This window comes from Hyperoodon ampullatus (genome assembly GCF_949752795.1).
Source record: "Hyperoodon ampullatus genome assembly, chromosome: 9".
Taxonomy (NCBI): Eukaryota; Metazoa; Chordata; class Mammalia; order Artiodactyla; family Ziphiidae; genus Hyperoodon; species Hyperoodon ampullatus.
Window position 1 is genome coordinate 59950723 of NC_136922.1, and position 11299 is coordinate 59962021.

An 11299-nucleotide genomic window follows, 5' to 3' on the forward strand; every position below is an offset into this window, starting at 1 on the left:
CCGGCCAGGTGACTTTGGGAATCGCTATAGTTCAAGATCAGAGATAGGGTTTGGGGGTGGCGGTGACTCTGGAAGAAATATGTATAAAAAACAGTCTTGCATCTCCAAAGAGAATTTCTAGAATTCCAGAAAAGTGATCTTAGCACTGCCTGAAACAGGGTCTTTTTCTGAACTATCATGATATCATTGCAGAAGAGCCAATAATTCTACTTTCTGCTGGGAAAAAAAGGGTTATTTTATTTTTTTCAGACATTGATTTAATTCAGTACATGCATAGTAATTCTTGAAATACCAGAGACATCTTGGTAAGGATGTCTTCTCTCGGCTGCCATAGCCAGAGGCTTGCATTTGCTGGGATGTCTGGATCAGATCAAAGGAGATAAAAAAGAAAAGAAAAGGGAGAGTGGAGTATAACCACAAGTCTTAGCAAACCACTCAAATAATAAAGTGGATGGATGGAAACAGGAAACACCACTTGGGTTGGAGACCCACACTTGGATTTGAACTCATGGAATAAAGTGCACAAGCTCTTGATCGCCTGGAGGAAAGTCACTAATCTCGCCCTTAGAATATACTGACGACTCTACCCCAGATCTGATAATCTTTTAATAAATTAGAATTACCATCTTGGCCTGGTGAACATCTTATTCTTATTTTATCTATAACAAGGTTTTTGTAAAATGTGACAAAGTGTTCTTAACTGGTCTCATTGTATTTCTCCATCTTTGGCAGAGTCAGGATTATGGGTACACAAGTGGGAGCACTGCAGGAACTTAGATGACTTCAAATGACTATCTATTTGAGGGTGGACACTTAATGGAACATTCTTTTTTTTTTTTTTTTTTCTGTACGCGGGCCTCTCCCTGTTGTGGCCTCTCCCTTTGCGGAGCACAGGCTCCGGACGCGCAGGCTCAGCGGCCATGGCTCATGGGCCCAGCCGCTCCGTGGCATGTGGGATCTTCCCAGACCGGGGCACGAACCCGTGTCCCCTGCATCGGCAGGCAGACTCTCAACCACTGCGCCACCAGGAAAGCCCTTAATGGAACATTCTGTTTGTATGTTATAAGATTGCCTCTCTCTGGTTTGAGAGGAGGAAGCGAGAAGTTTATATAGGCTCTGAGAAGCAGCAGGGAGTTTTTGGCTTTGTTGGTGGCGTGTGCTTGTTTCCTGGACTATTTGTGGGAAGGTCTGTGTCAGACTTAATTTCTTAAATTTGGCATTATACCTTCCTACAGTGAACTGAGGTTCAGATCTACTTCCCTTGACCCTTGTATCCACAGTACTACCCAGGAATGCTCTTCAAATCAGAATCTCTACCTTATTAGGATGAGTTTCACAAAACTTTTAAAAGATTATTAGAAGCCCTTCAAGCGGCAGTTTCTGCTTAAGGTTAGATGTGAATTTAACTGAGTGCTATTTTAACACGGTATATCTATTTCCGGATGTGTGGTATGGGTTTGCCTAGTGATGGAATAGTACTTTACATCAGTGATGATTTTGAGATGGAATCCTACCTTCAGTGATCAACTGTGGACCCCCTAATTTTTCTCCTCACCTGTGAAGTTAAGTCCCAGTGACATATAGTGTTAGTTTGGCCCTTTTACTACCACGTAATTTTTAGATGCCGTCCCTAAGAAATTGCCTCGACTTACACAGTGAGTGTTTGAATGCTTTGTTGATGGACAATCTCGTTGGTTAAAGGAAGTAGCCTTGGTTATTGGCTAATAAACATGGTTTAGAACAAGTTCTGTGCCTTATTCCTTCCTTCCTTCAAAGTCAATTATTCCAATTTCAGGACAAAGCGACACATTCTTGGGAGAAGGGGTATGTGAAATAGCCTCATTTTTGGCTTGCACTCTGCCTTTAATCCCATTCTTCAGGCCATGTCTCATTTCCCATCAAGTAGAGTCATGAAATACAAATGAACGGCACAGGGACCTAACAGTGCTGTATGGACGGGTGAGGATAATTGATTTCCAAAATTTTGTTTATCAGTTACTTGGTATAGTATAATAAGTAGGTCAGTGTATATGGTGATTTTACAAAAGGTGAAAAATTAAGCTTCTTTAGTGTGGCTTATCTCAGAGGAAAATGTATGGTTTGAGAAGCAAAAAATGAGTCAGATTAAAATGAATATTCATGTAAGGGTGTTAAATGGCTTTCAGAGAGTGAAATCTTAAAAGACCACCTTCTCATTTCAAGGATTTTTAAGTACTAGTTATAAATATATGAAGGGTTGCTATAAGTAGACTTAATTTTGTGTACTTGGTGGGGGCATGAAAAAACTTTACTAAAAGAAATTGTGTATTTTGAACCATACTTTGCTAGTGATTTCTGTTATAATTTTGGAAATATGTCCTTATATAAACAATTTTCATCTAATACATGTCAGAAATCCAGCACTAGACTTCTGGTATTCATGTCAAGCCGTATTATCTATGCTTAGTCTCTGTGCATTTAATTCTCCTACTGTCTCTTTGAAGAAGCAAGTCAAATGAACAATCAACCTGTATGATTTTCAGTTCCCATCGAAAACAACACTGATCCCTGTTCATTGTAAATTCATTTCTACAACACTGGTCTTTGCTATTGTTTGAGAGTCATTTGAACACTTTAGCTGGGAGAGCAGTATGAACAGTTTCTAAAACAGCTCAAATGGAAGTAGATCCAGATTCATATGAAATGTCACTCAGAAACAAAAGAGGCAACTTGAGGTAGTGGAAAGTGTAGGCTTTGAAACCAGGAGAGCCTGAGCTCAAGTCCCCTTTCACCACTTAGTATCTGGGTGTGAAAATTAACCTCCTAAACCTCAGGGTCTTCTTTGAGGAAGGTACCTACCTAGTTTTTGTGCAATATGGAATGTAAAACTGATAGCAATGCCACAAACTTCCTGCCTGCCCCCAAAGCCTGAGCGATTAGTAACACACATCCGCCTAACAATTCCGGCACCTGAAGATAAGGTAGGAAGCTTTCAAGTGCAGACTGTGTCAGCAGGGGTAATCTTCCCTGGAGGCAATGTATACCTGAAATCTTCCAGGAGCGAGAATTGCAAATTGTATCACTAAAAGATAAGTTTAAAATCCTGTTTGGACCATTTTGAATTTTAGGAATATCAAGGTGAGGTGAGGCACAGCAGCTGGAGCAAAGACTTTAGAAACCCTGGTTGGTTCGGCATGGTGAGTTGTTTGGTGAAAAATAAGAAAAGCCAAGCCACTGGCATACGTCAGAGCCTGGGAAGCCTTTCTCTCTTCCCTTTTCTCAAGGATTCTGAGATAAATTTCAGAGGGTCAGGTTGGGGATTTGGGCCATGGGAGCAATTTCAATCCCTCTCTGTTCCATACCTTCTCTCAGCCCTATTTCTGGTCTGGAAAGATACCTCTCCTTATCCCCCTCTTTCTACAGACAACTAGATCACTGTTTTTCAAACTCTGGAATGTTTTTCACAGTAAAAAAAAAAAAAAAAAAAAAGGCATCTTATATCATGACCCAGTACACACAGATTCCCGCCCCCCCCAAAAAACCCACAAAGGTTTGCTTAAACAATATTTATACTTAGGCACTCTGATGGTTTCTTTTCCATTCCATTTACTTCCATTCCATTCCAAAACATGCTGGTGGTAACCCCCTAAATTTCTTGACTTGTTCAAGGGTCTTGATCCACAGTTTGAAAAGCACTAGACTTACATGACTTCTCAGTGACACTGACACATTAGGGAAGATTCGAACACTAGAGAGTAGCCCTGGATTCATCCTCCCCACCGACACTGCCTCCCAAATCTTGTCCAGGCCGTAACTGGACCACAAAGATTGGCCTGAACTAGATTAGGTATTTAAGGGCCATTCATATTCTTTCTACAGTTTTGGGACCCCCAGAAGTTTCCAAACTGGACTCTTCTAGCTCTATTCTTAGGGCACAGCTGATTTGGATCATAAAGTTGTGGACATGAAGGCCAGAAAGGGTAAGTTAATGACCTTAAGTCAGAAAAAGGAAAGAAAGCATTGACCACATTCACATCAAAGTGAAATGCTGGTTCTACATCCTTGTCTTCATCCTTTATAGCAAGTCCTAAAACTTACCTGAGTGGACTAGCTCAGCTCCTTTAGGCTGTTGAATAATTGGCCTGGCTACGTCCAAAAGTCTGGCCTGAAGGGACATGATGAAGGGTGGAAGAGGGCAGAAATGACAAAGAATTTAGTAGTTTCCTGAGGTACTTGGAAATATGTTCCAGAGAGTGCTTTTCAAATTTGAATGTGCTTCCAAACCACTTAAGGAGCTTGTTAAAATCAAGATTCCCAGCCTAACCTCCATAGTTTCTCATTTAGATCAAGGGTGGGGTCTAGAAATCTTCTTTTAAAAAAAAAGTTTTTAATTGTGGTTAGAAAAAACATCTAATATAAAATTTACCCTGTTAATCATTTTTAAGTGCACAGTTTGATAGTATAAATTATCTTCACATTGTTGTGTAACAGATCTGTAGAAGTTTTTAATTTTGCAAAACTGAAGCTCCGTACCCATGGAAAACCAACTTTCCATTTCCCCCTCCCCGTGTCCCCTGGCAACCATCATTCTACTTTGTTTCTGTGATTTTGACTACTCTTGATATCTCATCCAAGTGAAATCATACAGTATTTCCTTTTTCTGACTGGCTTCTTCTACTAGGGATAATGTCCTCCAGGTTCATCCATGTTGCAACATGTGACAGGATTGCCTTTTTTTTTTTTTTTTTTTACATCTTTATCGGAGTATAATTGCTTTACAATGGTGTGTTAGTTTCTGCTTTATAACAAAGTGAATCAGTTATACATATACATATGTTCCCATATCTCTTCCCTCTTGCGTCTCCCTCCCTCCCACCCTCCCTATCCCACCCCTCTAAGTGGTCACAAAGCACTGAGCTGATCTCCCTGTGCTATGCGGCTGCTTCCCACTAGCTATCTATTTTTTTTTTTTTTTTTTGTGGTACGCGGGCCTCTCACCGCTGCGGCCTCTCCCGTTGCGGAGCACAGGCTCCGGACGCGCAGGCTCAGCAGCCATGGCTCACGGGCCCAGCCGCTCCGCGGCATATGGGATCCTCCCAGACCGGGGCACGAACCCGTATCCCCTGCATCGGCAGGCGGACTCCCAACCACTGCGCCACCAGGGAGGCCCCACTAGCTATCTATTTTACATTTGGTAGTGTATACATGTCCATGCCACTCTCTCACTTTGTCACAGCTACTTTCAAGAGCATCTCTCTCCTGTGTCCAGTGACTCCCTCTATCTCTTGAGAAAAACTAAACTAGATATAGTAGATATTGTGTCCTGACATCAGAGTCACGATGTTTCATTCAGAGGCACAGTGTCAATTAGACAGATAAATCCTCAATCTGTAGTTCTTTTTTTTTTTTTTTAATAAATTTATTTATTTATTTTTGGCTGCGTTGGGTCTTCGTTGCAGTGCGCGGGCTTCTCACTGTGGTGGCTTCTCTTGTTGTGGAGTACAGGCTCTAGGCTCGCCGGCTTCAGTAGTTGCAGCACGCAGGCTCAGTAGTTGTGGCACACAGGCTTAGTTGCTCCACAGCATGTGGGATCTTCCCGAGCCAGGGCTCGAACCCGTGTCTGGTGCATTGGCAGGCAGATTCTTAACCACTGTGCCACCAAGGAAGTCCCTTGGAAAGGGTTTTGAATGGTCAGTTGATTTCTGTAGGCACTTGGTGGTGTCAAATGATAGCAAATAAAACTAGGTGCTAGATTTGGTTTGGTCATTATCTCCTCACTCATAAGAGCAAGAAGCAAGTACCTAAGTGAAAAGAAAGAAGTAAACTTATTTACTTGCTCTGTATTTGTGCTATTGTAAAAAGACCCCTAAAACGAACTGGATGAAAGGACCTAATTTTCTAGATTTATCTCTGTTCTGAGCATTGTGCTTATTATGCCATTCCAGGACTCTTCCATTTCTGTGTTTAAAACATTCTCCTCTAGTATTAACAACATGTATCTCTCCTCACTGAAGCAAAATGTCCCACTAGAGAGAGGCATGAGCAAGATTTGTGGAACCTTGTGAAAGAGAAACATGACAAATATTTTATAATAGAAAGCTACCAAGAAATGAAATTCTTGAACATGCAAGGGAGGTTGCTGTATTAAGAGACATTCACCTTTTTAAAAAACGTGCTTACAACAGACCCAGTGAGATTTTGTAATTATCCTTATTATTAAAAGATTTGATTTACATCCATACAATTGATGCTGAAACTGCTCAGCAATAGATTTTCAAAACGCTGTACTTTATACATAGCACATTCAATTGATTTTCTCATTTCTAGATATTACGGTTTAAACATTTCTTAAATGCTATGCAGAATATTGAAGATTTCAGCAGACAGGGATTTTATTCAGGATGGTATATGTACCCTGCAATTGGGCTTCCCAATGGGGCCATACGTTTCTGAGAGAAACAATTAGTGTTGAGTAATTAGTTACAGAAGGTGCAAAAAGGTATCCCGAAATGTCAGGTAAAAATGCTTGACGATTAAGTGCAAATTATTTAACAAAGATGTCATGTGGTAATATGGTATTTTTGTAATTCAGCATTTTGATGTTTCATGCCATTTGATATTTTTAATGTACTAGGCACAGTTTCATATGTGTGTATGAGTATACACACATACCATTTATTGCACTTTTAAAAAGTTAACTGATATTTTAAATTATAAGAGTAATATATGTTCATGGAAAAAAATTAAAACTATGCAAAAGACAGAAATATACAAAGGGAAAAAACAAAAGTCTGCCTCCCTACTTCTTTCAATCCTCAGTCCTACTACCCAGAGGTAAACAATGTTAAAATTTCCTGCCACCAAAGTTCACTGTCATATATACATATGTCCTTTTAAAACTCTATAAATATGCTTATAATACTCTTCTGCACTTTGCTTTCTTTAGTAAACAATGTCTTAAACTTCATCTTTGTACATCTGTACATATAGATCACTTTCATTCTTTTTGATGCTGCATTACATACCATTTTAAGAATGTGCTTGTATTTATTAACCAAATTGATGGAAATTTTGGTAGTTTCTAGATTTTTTTCTTTTCTTTTGCAAACCTATGCATAAAAATGCTCTTTACATCATTATCTATCCATACATGTGCAGGTATAGTGCTGGATGGTTGAGTAATTTCCTAGAAATGGAATCTCTGGGTAAAAGGACATGTATGTTTTTAATGAACTAGTTTTATACATTTAAGAAAATATGTGCTTAAGGTAAAAAATCAATCAGTACAGAAAGTGAAAAGCATAAATTCCCTTCTAAAGCTCTCACCTCCCCACCAATCATGGCTAAGAGTTTCTCAGTACCCTCATAACTTTAAAGTAATGTCTATTTTACGTATGTGCATTTAAAAAATACAAGTGGGATGATTCAACATGGGGTATGTTCACTTTACATTTTCTAGATGCTGTGAAATTGCTCTTCAAAAAGATTACATCTGTGACATTCCCAGCAAAAGTGTGTGAGGGTACCTCCCCACCTCCACTATCCTTGACAGTAACCCTGGATAGTATCACACTTTTCATGTTTTGCCAATCTGACAGATAAAAATGGCATTAAAAAACATTTAAATTTGTATTTCTTCATTTATGAGTGAGGTGGAGCCACATTTGATTGACTTCCTTACTGGTTTCTGTCCTTTCATGGCACTCATAGTTACACACAAGTGTCTCTACTGTTACTTGAAGCAGATGTCTACTCTGTCCCTTGGTAAGATGCTGTGATTTCCTCCAACCCCCAAAACAAGACCTTTAGATGAGACCTCTGTCCATCCCCCTTTCTCTGTTTCCTTCCTCTTCCAGATGAGATCTTTGAAATATTTTCATTCCTCTTCTCTTCTTATCTCCTAGGTTAGGCTGAGATATTTAGTAATTTTAGTTCTAGACTGTCATTTCTTCAGATGGAATACAGGGGGTGATACATTCTTTGAATCCTCCCAGATGTGTAAATATCATCCTTTCACCTCAACAGGTGAATGATATCTTTTTTTTTTTTTTTGCGGTACGCGGGCCTCTCACTGTTGTGGCCTCTCCCGTTGCGGAGCACAGGCTCTGGACGCGCAGGCTCAGCAGCCATGGCTCACGGGCCCAGTCGCTCTGCGGCATGTGGGATCTTCCCAGACTGGGGCACGAACCCGTGTGCCCCGCATTGGCAGGCAGACTCTCAACCACTGTGCCACCAGGGAAGCCCAGTGAATGATATCTTGAAAGACTATAGCATTCTTAGGTTGTAACTTCCTTTTTCTCAAATACCTGTTATTTCAGCTTCCCGTCTTGGGGGTAAGAAGTCCAGGGTCAGTCTGTCTCTTTTGTGAGTTACTTATTCTGTCTAGAAGCTGTTAAGCTTTTCTTTTTATACTTGGAGTTCAGGAATTTTACAATGATTTTCCTAGGGGTGTATCTTCTATCACTGAACTGCTGGTAACTTGGCATGCCCTTTTAAGCTGAGACTATGGAACAGCTCTTCCATTTGTTTAATTATTATCTCTCCCCCATCTCTTCTTTTTTCTCTCTTTTGAACTCCTATATTCACATATTAGATACCCTCTAAGGCTCTTAGTTCTTTTCCTAATAACTTCTACCTTTTTGTATTTTGGTTCTATCTACTCAAAAGATCTTTCTAACTTTTGGCCTCTAAATCATACCTCCGCAGTGACCAACCATCCTCTTCTTTATTACTATATTTTTTTAAGTCTTTATTGAATTTGTTACAATATTGCTTCTGGTTTGTGTTTTGGTTTTTTGGCCCTGAAGCATGTGGGATCTTAGCTCCCTGAGCAGGGATCGAACGCACGCCTGCACTGGAAGGCGAAGTCTTAACCACTGGACCGCCAGGGAAGTCCCCCATCCCCTTTTTCTTTTTTCAAAATATAAATTCATCTATTTATTTATTTATTTTTGGCTGAGTTGGGTCTTTGTTGCTGTGTGCCGGCTTTCTCTAGTTGCAGCGAGCGGGGGCTGCTCTTCACTGCAGTTCACAGGCTTCTCATTGCGGTGGCTTCTCTTGTTGCGGAGCACGGGCTCTAGGCGCATGGTTTCAGAATTGTGGCACAAGGGCTCAGTAGTTGTGGCACACGGGCTTAGTTGCTCCGTGGCATGTGGGATCTTCCTGGACCAGGGATCGAACCCGTGTCCCCTGCACTGGCAGGCAGATTCTTAACCACTGCGCCACCAGGGAAGCCCCTCATCCTCTTCTTTAATTTGTCTGTTAATTTTTTAAGTGAAAAAAATCAGTTTCATCTCCAGAAAATCATTTTGTGCTGTAACTGAATCTCCTTAAGTGCTCTTATTAATTTTTAGATAGAGTTAAATAAGCGACTATCTAGATAAACCCTTACTTTTACTGAGACTCAGTGGGAGTTCCTAGGTCTTCTCACAGGTACAATGCAGATAAAATCTTGGCCACTTAATCTCTGATCCACTTTCTTCTCCTCTTTACTGGGCTATTCACAAGAAACAATTTTGATGGTATCCAAATAAATCCTATTCTGAAGATCACAAGGTAAGGCATTTATGTGCTCACTTTAGCAGCACATACACAGAAGGTAAGGCATTTATTTCTGCTGATAGTTTTAAAAGCATGTAGGATAATATTTTTAAGTTCATGGACATATAATGGAAGTAGTCACGTGGATCTGTGATATGAGAATAACTCTGGAAGGACTGCCACCAGGAAGTTTCTGATTTCCTTAAGGTACTCTTTCCTAAATGTCACCAAGTTTCATTCCACTGTGATTCATAGCTATGACTCAGGATTGTCTCTGCCCTCTCTAGTAATGACTTGAACCATATCACATGACAGTTAAATGAAAAAGATAAAAGTTTATGGGGCAATTATTCTTAAAGTCTCCTCACTCAAAACTAGTTTGTGTGGCTTTCCTGCCAGCCTACTAATAATAATTGTGTATGAAAGTTATATAAGGCAGAGTAGATTTAGGGTGTGGTAAAGATTATTGAATGATATGGAGGGGACTGGTTATTCCAGTGGAGAAGAATGAACATGCTTGTTTTGGGTCCTCTTCCAGATACATGTCTACCTCCTGGATTATTATTAAACTATTTTGTTTTTTCAGCAACCTGAGTGCTTAAATTATTTTTGTTATTTGATACCAAGGTAGGGAGGAAAGATTTAAGATCTTTCTCATGCTGTTTAATAACTAGAAAACTGAAGCATTAAAAAGGTACCATATAGTGTCTCTTAGAGCCAAGAAGGAAAGCATACCACTGACTTTCAGGCTATTATGTCCTCTCTTTGATTCTGAAGCTCTTTATGCAAGAGGTAGAATGTGTACTCCTTATATAACCTCTAAACTCAAGTTACCATGGTCCTCTCCTAATCAAATTTAGTGATATTTTCAACTCTTCTTTCTCTTTGCTATTTTTACGATATCTGATGAGGAAGAATCCTTTCCTTCCCCTTCTGAAGCCCCTTTGGCCTAAGTATTACGTGCTCCTTTGCTTTTTCTCTTAACTCTCTGATCACTCTTTTTCTCCCTTTCACTGGTTCCTCTTCCTACTCTCATTGTCTAAGACCTAGTTCTTGATGACGTGTTCATTCATTCATCCATTCATTCAGCAAATATTTATTGAACACTTATTACGTTCCAGGCATGATGCTAAGACGTGGTCATAAAAGGGTGAACAAGAAGGTGGTATCATGTTCATGGAGCTCACGTTCTAGAAGGGGAGACAGACAATGAGAAAACAGGCAAAATAAGGACCAACGGTGATAAGTGGAATTAAGGATTGTGATAAGTATAACTAGGAAAATAAACAAGGTTTGGTGAAAGAGAGCAATGGGGTTTGAGCCTGTGAGACCTGCTTTAAATAGTGTACCCTGAGAAGACTTCTCTGAGGAGGACGGATCCGCATGAGAAGGAGCTGCTGGGTGAGACGTGGGAGGGGAAATCGTCCCCAAGCCAGGATCAGGTGCAGAGTTCCAAAGGAGGAACTAACAGAAGGTCGTCATGGCCATGAAATAATGGAGAAGAAGTGAGGAGCCATAACAAGTACAGTTAGAGGCGTAGGCAGGACCCAGATAGTGTGGAGCATTGTAGCCTAAGTAGGGAGGTCAGACTTAATCTAGGCAAACTGGAAATCTTTGAATTGTTAAGTAGGAGAATAATAAAATCAGACGTAAAAATTTAAAACAGTGATGTGTAGAGAATGGACCATAGGGAAACAAGTCTGGAAACGAGAAACTAGTTAGGGAGCCATGGCAGATACTGTTGATTGACTACATAAAACTTATTCCTACCTCTGCTCCA